The sequence below is a fragment of the Sciurus carolinensis genome, chromosome 1, assembly GCF_902686445.1.
Source record: "Sciurus carolinensis chromosome 1, mSciCar1.2, whole genome shotgun sequence".
Taxonomy (NCBI): Eukaryota; Metazoa; Chordata; class Mammalia; order Rodentia; family Sciuridae; genus Sciurus; species Sciurus carolinensis.
The window spans coordinates 122,197,096-122,207,027 of NC_062213.1; positions in this window are offsets into that span (position 1 = coordinate 122,197,096).

Here is a 9,932-nt window from a genome sequence, read left to right on the forward strand (position 1 = left end):
TAACTGCACTATGTAACCTAATGTAATTTGATATGACCCTGGAATCAATAATAACTGAACTGACTTTCCCATGGAAGCCACTTCTTGCTGTTCACCATCCTGTGTTCTTGCCTGTTTATTGCTCTTCCTTTAACTTTTATAGCTGGACCCCAATTAACCTTTAAACCAAATGCCCTTCCTCCAGCTCCAAGACCAGCACTCCCTGTACCCCCAATGCCTCCTGTTCTCTTGACCTCAAAGTTTGTGGGTACCGCTTACTCCAATGTTCCTTGCATGGGGTCCTTGTACCTCCAAACAATGAACGATCATACTGGAGAGAGCCAAGAGGTGAGCTGTCCCACCCAAAGTGGAAATGTGCCTGATTCAAAGACTAAAAAAATCATAGGCCAATGCAGGACTCTATTAGGGGCATAGAGTACTCTGTTATGATTTAGACTCAGATTGGAGGCCAATATTCCAAAACATGATGGCATGACTGTGACAGGCCACCCAAGGCCTCCAGTGCTCTGAGAAAGTGTTTATTATTTGACTTTATTAGATGACACTATTTCTGAACTTATTTGTTCTCTCTCCCTCTAATTTCCTGTATCATCCTCTATTCTCCCTGTTCCTTTTCTCTTTGTTCTCACCCTGTTGCCACACTATACCACTGTTCAGCATAGATTCAGATGGTATCCACTAGATGTTTCCAGGGACACTTGTTCCAACTGCCAGCATACAAGTGTTCAAAAGAGCTACCTTTGAAAGCCTTCACACCTCCCAATTCTGGGAACCTTAATGACTAAAAGTTGTTAGGCCACATGGAATTCTTGGTCTCTCCCCCGGGACATTGTGGCAGAACCCCTTATTTCATGGAGTATTTATGGGGAGCTTTGGTACCTGGCCGTGCATTGGGTAAGGGACTGCATGTGGAGGGAAGCCCAGTTCCCTGACTCATGGACTCCACCCGTGGAGGTATGGAGGCAGTGTGGTATGGGCACAACTCTGTGGGCACAACCTGTCCATGTCCTTCCTATTTTCTGGCCTGTTAAGTCCTGGGAGACTGGCAGTGAACATGAAAAGTAACATGTACTGAAAAATGACAGGTGGATTATTTCAGAACAAGGGGTTATGGTTGCCCCTGCAGAGAGGCAATTTCTGAGAGGGGAAAAGAAGAAGAAGAAGAAGAAGAAGAAGAAGAAGAAGAAGAAGGAGGAGGAGGAGGAGGAGGAGGGAGGAGGAGGAGGAGGAGGAGGAGGAGGAGGAGGAGGAGGAGAAAAAGAAAGAAGAAGAAGAAGAAGAAGAAGAAGAAGAAGAAGAAGAAGAAGAAGAAGAGGAGGAGGAGGAGGAGGAGGAGGAGGAAGAAGAAGAAGAACTTGTTCATGGATCAGCATTTGTGTGTCAAGCAAATCAGTCCATTTATGTCCAAAACTAAATTTGACCAAATGCAAGACTCAGAAGTTGCAGTGCCAGTGGGATCTGACTAAGAATAAGGAGCTGTGGAGCATCTTCTCACCCATGGTAACAGCCTATGGTTTTACTGTGTTTTGTCCCTGTGCTGGAATCAGCACATGACAGTTTTGGAAGACTGGTGGTTCAGGGCCACACCAGGACACCTGATCTTCACTTAAAATCATTTCCCAGCTTCTGAATCTCTCTCAGAATTTATCTTCTCTGAAGTTGTTTTGATATGCCATCCTGTAGCCCTATTCCTAGCTTCCTATTCTCAAAGCTGTGGGCATTGCTGGGGCACTGTTAAGGCCCAGTGGTTGTAGGCACTCTGCCCTGAGAAGTGCTTTCTTTCTGTCCTACCGAATGCCACTTGTCTCTCTTTCTCTCCAGAGCACAGAGGTTACCTCACTGGTTAGCTAACTGGATTCCAGGGGTCATCCAGGGACCAAGCATGGAACAGAGAAATGACTTTGAATCCAGGATGACACACCCCTACAAGGAGTATTGTCATCACAGTATGCCACCAACACTTTGATTTGGGACAGTCTCATCCTGATATTTAAGTATACTTCTAGGTTTACAGATAAATTGAGCAGACATGGAATGGAATACACAGTTCCATTTACCCCTCTTCCTGCATAGATTTCCTTATTATTAATATCCTACTTTAATGTGGTACATTTGCTACAACTGATGAATCAATATTGATACATTATTTATTAATTAAAGTACTTGGTTTAGATTAGATTTCGTATTTTGTGTTGTACCATTCTATGAGTTATGACCAAACTAGAATGCCTTTAACCCCATTACAGTTTCATACAGAATAGTATTACTATTGAAAATATCCCTATGCTTAGCCAATTCATCATCTCTCCTCTCACCCCATTGGCAACTGCTGATTACTTTACTATCTCTATGGTTTAAATTTTTCCAGAATGTCGTAGAGTTGGAATAGAATGTTGGATAGTAGAAGTTTTTTCAGACTGGTTTCTTTAGCACATTAGATTTTTAAAGTTCCTGCCTGTCTTTCATGGCTCCATAATGTACATCATTCTATTTCTTAATACTCTTTCATTGTAGGGGTAAACCAGTTTGTTCTCCCTCACTTAGTGAAGGAAATTTTGGTTACATCCAGTGTTTGATAATTAAATATAAAGCTGCTATAAACACATATGTACAGTTTGTGTGTGTGTGTGTGTGTGACTATAAGTATTCAGCACATTTCAGTAAATTCCTAGGTTTTTAATCACTTGCTTATGTGGTAAGATTGCATTTAGCTGTGGAAGAAACTGTTGAACTGTCTTTCAAAATGATATCTTTTATCATTTCTAACAGCAGTGACTTAGAGTCTCTATGCTCAACATCTTTGACAGCTCTTGGTACTGTCAGATTTTTTTGATTTTAGCTATTATAATAGTTGTTCAGGGGTATCTCATTTTTGCTTAATGTTCATGTCACAATGAAAAATAATTTTGGACGTCCTTTTATGAGACTATTTGACATCACCTATACTTCTTTTCTGGTGATGTATCCAGATCTTTTGCCTATTTTATTTGGGTTGCTTGCATTTTTATGTTGAATTTTAATAATTTTTTTGTATATTTTGGACACAAGACATTCATCAAATCCAAATTTTGTAAAGATTTTCTCCAAGTCTGTAAACTATTCATTTTCTCAACAGCACTTTTCACAGAACGGGTTTTATGTCAGTGAAGTTCAACCTGCCAATATTTTCCCTTCATGGATTGTGCTTTTGGTAATGAACTTAAGAGTAAGTACCAAAACAAACGTTGCTTAAATTTTCTCATGTTATCTCTTGGAGGTGTTTTAGTCCTGTAAAAAAATACTTTAGTATGGGTAAAGGAAGGAGTTTTATTTTGACTCAGATTTCTGGAAGAAAGATGGACAAGTATTTCTAGTTGAGACTGCGTTTTGTCACACCACAGCAGATAGCAGCACACAGTGGAAGTTTGTTCTAGAGATGCCAGAAGGTGAGAAAAGAAGTAGGAGACATTGGAGACTCCTCTTTTACAACAACTGATCTCAAAGAAATGGACTCATCCTTAGAAAACAACATTAATTCCCCTGATGGTGGTACCCCTGATCTAATCTCTTAAAGACCCTATCACCTCAGTACTGCTACAGTGTTGAGCTAATGTCCATCACATGAAACTTTAGGGGACACATCCCAATCACATCCACACCATAGCAAAGACTCTGCACTTTCGGTGAGGAAGGTATAAGCTCGTGGTCACGGTTAGTGGCCAAATAAAATCGGACAGAAAGCGGCCGAAGCAAGCTTTATTGGAATTTGGTTCTTGGGCAAAATTCCCAGACCCCCAGGGTACAGGTCAGGTAGGGACTCAGAGAAAATCGCACGTGGCACCGGCTGCCTAGGTCTTTATAGGTCAGAATGGGCAGGATCCTGCTGAGTGACAGGTGGATGTTAATGGTCAGTGCAGTTTTCCTGTCCTCCTTGATTGGTCATTGTTTGGCGCTGCCCTTTGTTTCAGTTGCTCTGCTCTGCCTCCTACAGTCGTCCAAATTCTGACCTAACAGAGGGTTTAAACACAGTTTCACTCACATATTTGGTAAGTGCTTTAATTTTCTTACCTTGCATTAAAAACTTGGAGTTAGGATAGCAGTGAGTTTTTTCTGAAGAAACAAAGGGCAAGAGAGGCAGCATGTAATCTATTTTAGCAAAATGTGGTAGTACCCCTAAATGGGTTCTTGGGGCAGCACAGAGTATGGGTGGGTGGGCATAGACTTCTGTTCCTAATGACAGGGTGACCCATAGGAGGAATCCATGACAGCAGTCACACTAGTATACTGGCATGTTTAGAGGAAAGTAATAAGGCACAGATGATATAGGACAGGCTTCCCTAAGTAGGGAAAGTAGTTGCATTTTGGGAGAAAACAGAGCATGCCTGACAGGACGCTTGGGCAGGAGTATAGTTGAGATGTTTGGGGGCTTGCACCCACTTTTATGCATTCATTGAATGGACTGTGCTGAGAAACTCTTAGTTCTTGGGACTTATTGGGAACTATGCATACAAAGATAAATAAAACATTATCTCAGTTTTCACAGAACTGTCAACCTGGTGAATAGCAAGTCAGAAGAACTGATTGAGGACTATTGGAGAAGGTAGCCAGTGCTCTATCACAAAATATTGGCCGTCAGGTTGATCCTCCTACTGTTTGTTTCCAACAGGTCTCCAAGTAATGATGGCTGTCTTCTCAGACTATTGCCAACACTTGGGCTCCAGGTTATCTCAGAGCAATCAATCCACAGTGTGAAGGTCAGAACATAAAACTATTGACATCAGTTAGCTACTGAGTATGTTCTGGCAGACTGGACAAAGAATGAGGCAAGTTAAGGAAGACATATGATTTCATCCTCGTGAAAATTATCATGATATTTTATCTAGACCTCAGTATTCTCTATCCACATCCAAACAAACTAATATTGATCGTATTCCTCAAAGTATAACTTGTTTTTTTCTTAAACTTCGGTTCAAATGGTAGAAAATAATTGAAGTAATTTTCAGTTTTGAGGTACAAAAGGAGGAAAGTGAGGCTAAAATACTGGAATTCTGACATCGAAATGGATGATATTTGATGAGTCTTATTTTCGTAAACTAACACCCCTGCTTCGATCTTCTATTTACACTATCCTGTGTATAAAATGTAAAATTTCCACTTAGAAAACTTACAGTATAAGGAAGTTAAGCTCAATTCAGTTATGCTCATTTGCTGAGCCCTGTGGGTAAAGCATTGTGATGCTTACTCTGGGAGACGCAGAGGAAGGGTATACCAGTACTTACTGAAAGGAGCTTAAAATGTCCACTCCAAATTCAGCCTGAGTTCTTGGTAGGTGAGAACATCAATAGTAGACAACAACAGATGCGATGTGGTGAAGGAAGACTGCAATGAATAGGAGAGTCAGCACTGGACTCTATCACCTGAGGTAGGACAAGAGGAATCTGGAAAACCTCTTCCAATGAGTGCCTCACAATTGAGAGTTCACAAATAATTAGCATGGGTCCCCTCCATATTTCCCATTCACAGATCATGTTTAGATAATAGTAAAATCAAGAGAAGCCATACAAGAATGGTCCGGAAAAGGTTGAATACCTGTTTGTGCAGTATCATTCTAGAAATGTCCCATTCTGCTCAGAAAGGGAAGTCAGAGAAATTCAACGTATGACTGGGGTTAATTATCCTATAATGAGACAATATTTACTGCACTTAGGATCTCCTAATGACTTCTGGGTCAAGTACATTTCCAAGTGACCTAATTGGTTTCCCCATACCAAGTAGCAGTGACTTCCAATGATCTCACAGAATCCCAAGGCCCCTCATGCACTTAAACAAGTTGGAAGAATGACTTCGCTCTAAGGCCAAGAAAGGAAAGGCATCCTAGGTAGGAGACATGGGAGGAGGGAGAAACTTGAACTTAGTGGACACTAAATTTGTACCCATTTATCTGCAACCATTCTCTAACAAGTTTATTCTGTATTTTCCTGGTCCAATAATACATTTCCTTCTTGAAATCAGGAGTTTCTTTAAAGTCTTCAATAAATCTCAGTAGCAATATCCTTACACAGAGTGATTCAAAGATGATATAGGTTGAGAAAATTCGCACAGTGCTTTGGATTAATGTCCATAAAATCTTCTGATGGACCCTGTATTTTTCAATATGTGAGCAAACTGATTAAATCAAAATAGCACCATGTTTACAAATGTTCTCCAAATGAGCAGTGTTTATGTGTACTTGAAGTTACATACATGAAGTTTTAATCACATTGACCTACTAAGAGCTCTCTTAGGGATAAAATGACATCCATAATTAACAAATATGTAGTGTAGTGTTCAGTGACTTTAAGAAACAAAAGCCAAGCAACCAGACATAGAGGAGGAGGTTAAGAATTATGATAAAAATTTTGATGGGGCATTAATGAAATGCCAACAGATGTCCACATGAGAGAAAAGAGACCAAAAAATGGATTTTAACAAAAGTAATATTGATATGGGCAGAAAAACAGTTTCATTCATTCAATTTTTTTCTGTTATATGGTGTTCTTTGTTCTATATTTTTGATGTATTTAGAAATAATGGATGGATATTCAGAGAAGAACATTATTCCAGTTTTACATTGGCAGTATTGCATTTTTCACTTGAGGTAGAGCCTTAAGATTCATGTCATCTTAAGGAAATGATGAGGACACTCTGGGTAGCCCTGAAAAATATATAACTTATTGGGAAACCATTTGTACTTTGAGGATTCTCAATATTCACATGTAGGGGAAAGGTAAAATATGGTTGGTTTGTGGGGAATAAAAGAGAAGTTGGTGGTATTGGCATGAGGGTATACAACTGCTGAGACATGCAGGTGAGAGGACCATATCTGTGGTGACATCCTGAAGAGACCAGGTGTCCTGTGGATCCAGCTGAATGAGGCAGTTGGAGGGCAGGGGCTCTGCACATTCCATGACATCGCCCACCTTCTAAATCTGTTAAACTGCCACCTGGCACACTCAGCCCTACCTCTTCAAAATCTGAGCTACATGCAGGGGCTTCAGGTCTGAGCTCTGGCATCTGGAGACTTGTTTTGGGGGTTAAGGACTCTCAAGAGTTTGGAGTGTTGATTAACTTTCCTCAACAGTAAGTTAATCATTACAGCTACTGTCATCCCTTAGTCCTGAAAAATCCTATTTGATTTCATTTGTTTTTAACCTATTAAATGTTTGGTCTTCTTCTCTTTAGTCCCTGACTGCATCTCCTCTGCCACAAATGTCCTTATGGCAGAATCTGTCAGCTCTTCATCTTATCTAGGGGCAGAAATGAACCTCCTAGGAATCAAGCAGGAATTTCACTCTCAGCTAGAAGATAGCAAATGGCATTTCCAAGACCTCAAAGAGTAATTTTCTTACATCTAATTTTGCAGCTTACTTCCTGATCAAGCAGCTGCAGAAATACCATATATTGCAGATAGGTTTTCAGTCACCAAGTTAAGGTATGATTAAGTTTCCTCTCTGAGAAAAAAATTTTCTCCAGAATTAAATCTCCTCTTTCTTTCCTCGAAATAGATCTCATCATTAGCACATTTCTAGAAGTGTAGGGATTGGTATTTTGCCTTCAATTTACTGACAATGGAATAATGAGGCACAAAGACTACAGCAACTTCTAGTTTACAGCGAAGTATAGGGTGGAAATAGGGTTAATTCCCAGCTACGCATTTGTACTGGAGGCATGGAAATACCTTTTCATCCTCAGGAGTAGCTCACATCTTTTTTATTAGGATGCTCTCTCTACCATATCAGATTATACAGACATATATATAACAACTGTGTTGGTCTAAAGGTCTGGTACTAATGATCCTCCATTCCGTTCAATCTTCTGTTGAGTACTAATTGGACAGCAATTTCTGGTTATGTTGGGAACAAATGTGACAGTGCAGAATAACTTCTTTAAAGGAGCTGAAGAGTAGTCTGCTTCTAATAGGAACTGTGGTATCTAGAAGTGACTCCATGAAGACCAGAAACTCTGCTAGTGAGAGGAAATTCCTGCTTCTCATGATACAGGCTCTCTTTTAAGAATGCTGGAGTGTCTTCTCCCTGTAGTGCAGTTGAAGTTGGGACATTAGAGAATCTCTAGCACCCTCTATGTCTGTCTCTAAGCTGCAAAATCTTTAGGGGTGGAGGATGGCAGGCAGGTCCAGAAGATGTGTATGTTCTGAATTATGGTAAATGAGACCAAAGTGAGACTGTGGGTAGGTGGAGGAGACCATCATCCCCAGGGAAACACAAGCTGTGCTGCAGGGCAGGCCCTCCCCTCCCACTGAGGCCTGGCAACAGAAACTCATTGGCCTGTTCATTACAGTGGGCTGTTGGCTCTAAAGGAATCATGAAAACAGGGACCTGTATTACTCACTATGGTTAGAAAGAAACTTGCCACCTCTGAGCTCAAATTAACCTCCTTAAACTTTTTTTTTCCCAGAAATTAGTGGTATGATTTTTAATGTGGAAGAAATACCAAAAAAAGTAAGTATGGAAGCCTTCTAAAGAATTCAAGAAATGAGGTTTGGAATAAGGCAGACTATATTTTATTAATAGCCTTGACCTGCATGGCTGAATCCTAAAAACCATTGAGGGGTGATGGGGAATTAAGAAAAACACAAAAACATTTAGAAAGAGAAAGCTGGAACTAGATGGGATACTGATCTTTGATGGAGGAACAGTGACCCAGAGTTAGCACAACACGTTTCTATATCGATTTTATTATCAAAAGGTTATTTATGGAAAAGTTTCTACACAGCAGGAAGGTTTGAAGGTCACAGTACTTGAAGGATATTGTTGTTATCTTGTTAGAGTCAGAATTCCTTATCCCTGGTAGCTGGTGTCTGAGCTCAAAGTCAAGACTGATAATAGTTCCCTGCCTTTGCACAGAACTTCCTCAGCAGGGTATTATAGTGTCTCCTGGACAATCTTGTCCTGCACCTTTGCATAGAAAGTTCCCAGGGCAAAGTGCAGCCATAGCTCTAAGGCAGTCAAAGACCGTGGCCCAAGTCACCACTCTCCACAATTAATGTATTTTCTCAGAATCATGTTGTAAATATCAGGAAGAAATTTGAAGTTGAAAAAAGAAAAATACCCCAAAGAACCTATTGGGTTAACTATGTGTAGCATAAGGACACCAATCCAGGGTTTTGTGTTTTCTGCCCCTCAATATCCTAGTCTGTCCATGTGGTATATAATCATACCTACGTCTTTAGGTTGTAATGTGCTATGTATAATGTGTATGTGTTAATCATCTTAAAGATCTTATATCAATACCTGGCATAGAGTAAACACCAATAGTTCCTTGTTCTAGTACTTCTCATTTAACACAAACTTCATTAGTGTTGGAAATAGGTCTTTCACACACTTGTAGTCATAAGCCTTAGACTTTATCCAACAATATCCATATACAATTTTTTATCTTGGAGAGGTTTGCTTTTTCTTGAAATTCTGAACACAAGGGAACCTTTAGCCCTGTAGTCCCTGGGGACTTTCTGAGTGTACAAGGATTCAGTGCTTCATTCCCAACTGAGTATTTCACTTAAGCAGCTGTAGTTATGGTAATTAAAGTGGCCTAAGATTTAGAGACAAGTAATTCTGACTGCCAAATTCATTGAATTACCCTCCCATGATATTTCCTTTGGCTTTGAACTTCTCTTTTGTCATCTGTAAATGGAGGATAATCAGACACCATGTATTTGGGTAGATTTCAAGAAGTGGAAGTCCCTGCATAGAGCCTGCATAGAGAAACTAAAGTTTCTGTTATCTTTGGTGTGGGCCTCCCTACTCTTCTGAAGACAGTGTCCACAGAAACATGTCCAGGTGTCCACTAAGGAAGGCATATGTCTCTCTTCTCAGAATGTGAAAAGGACAACGACATCATTGATTCTGTGCTGGAGAAGTTTAGTTCAAGAATGGGGAGCTGGCAGAGAGGCTGAT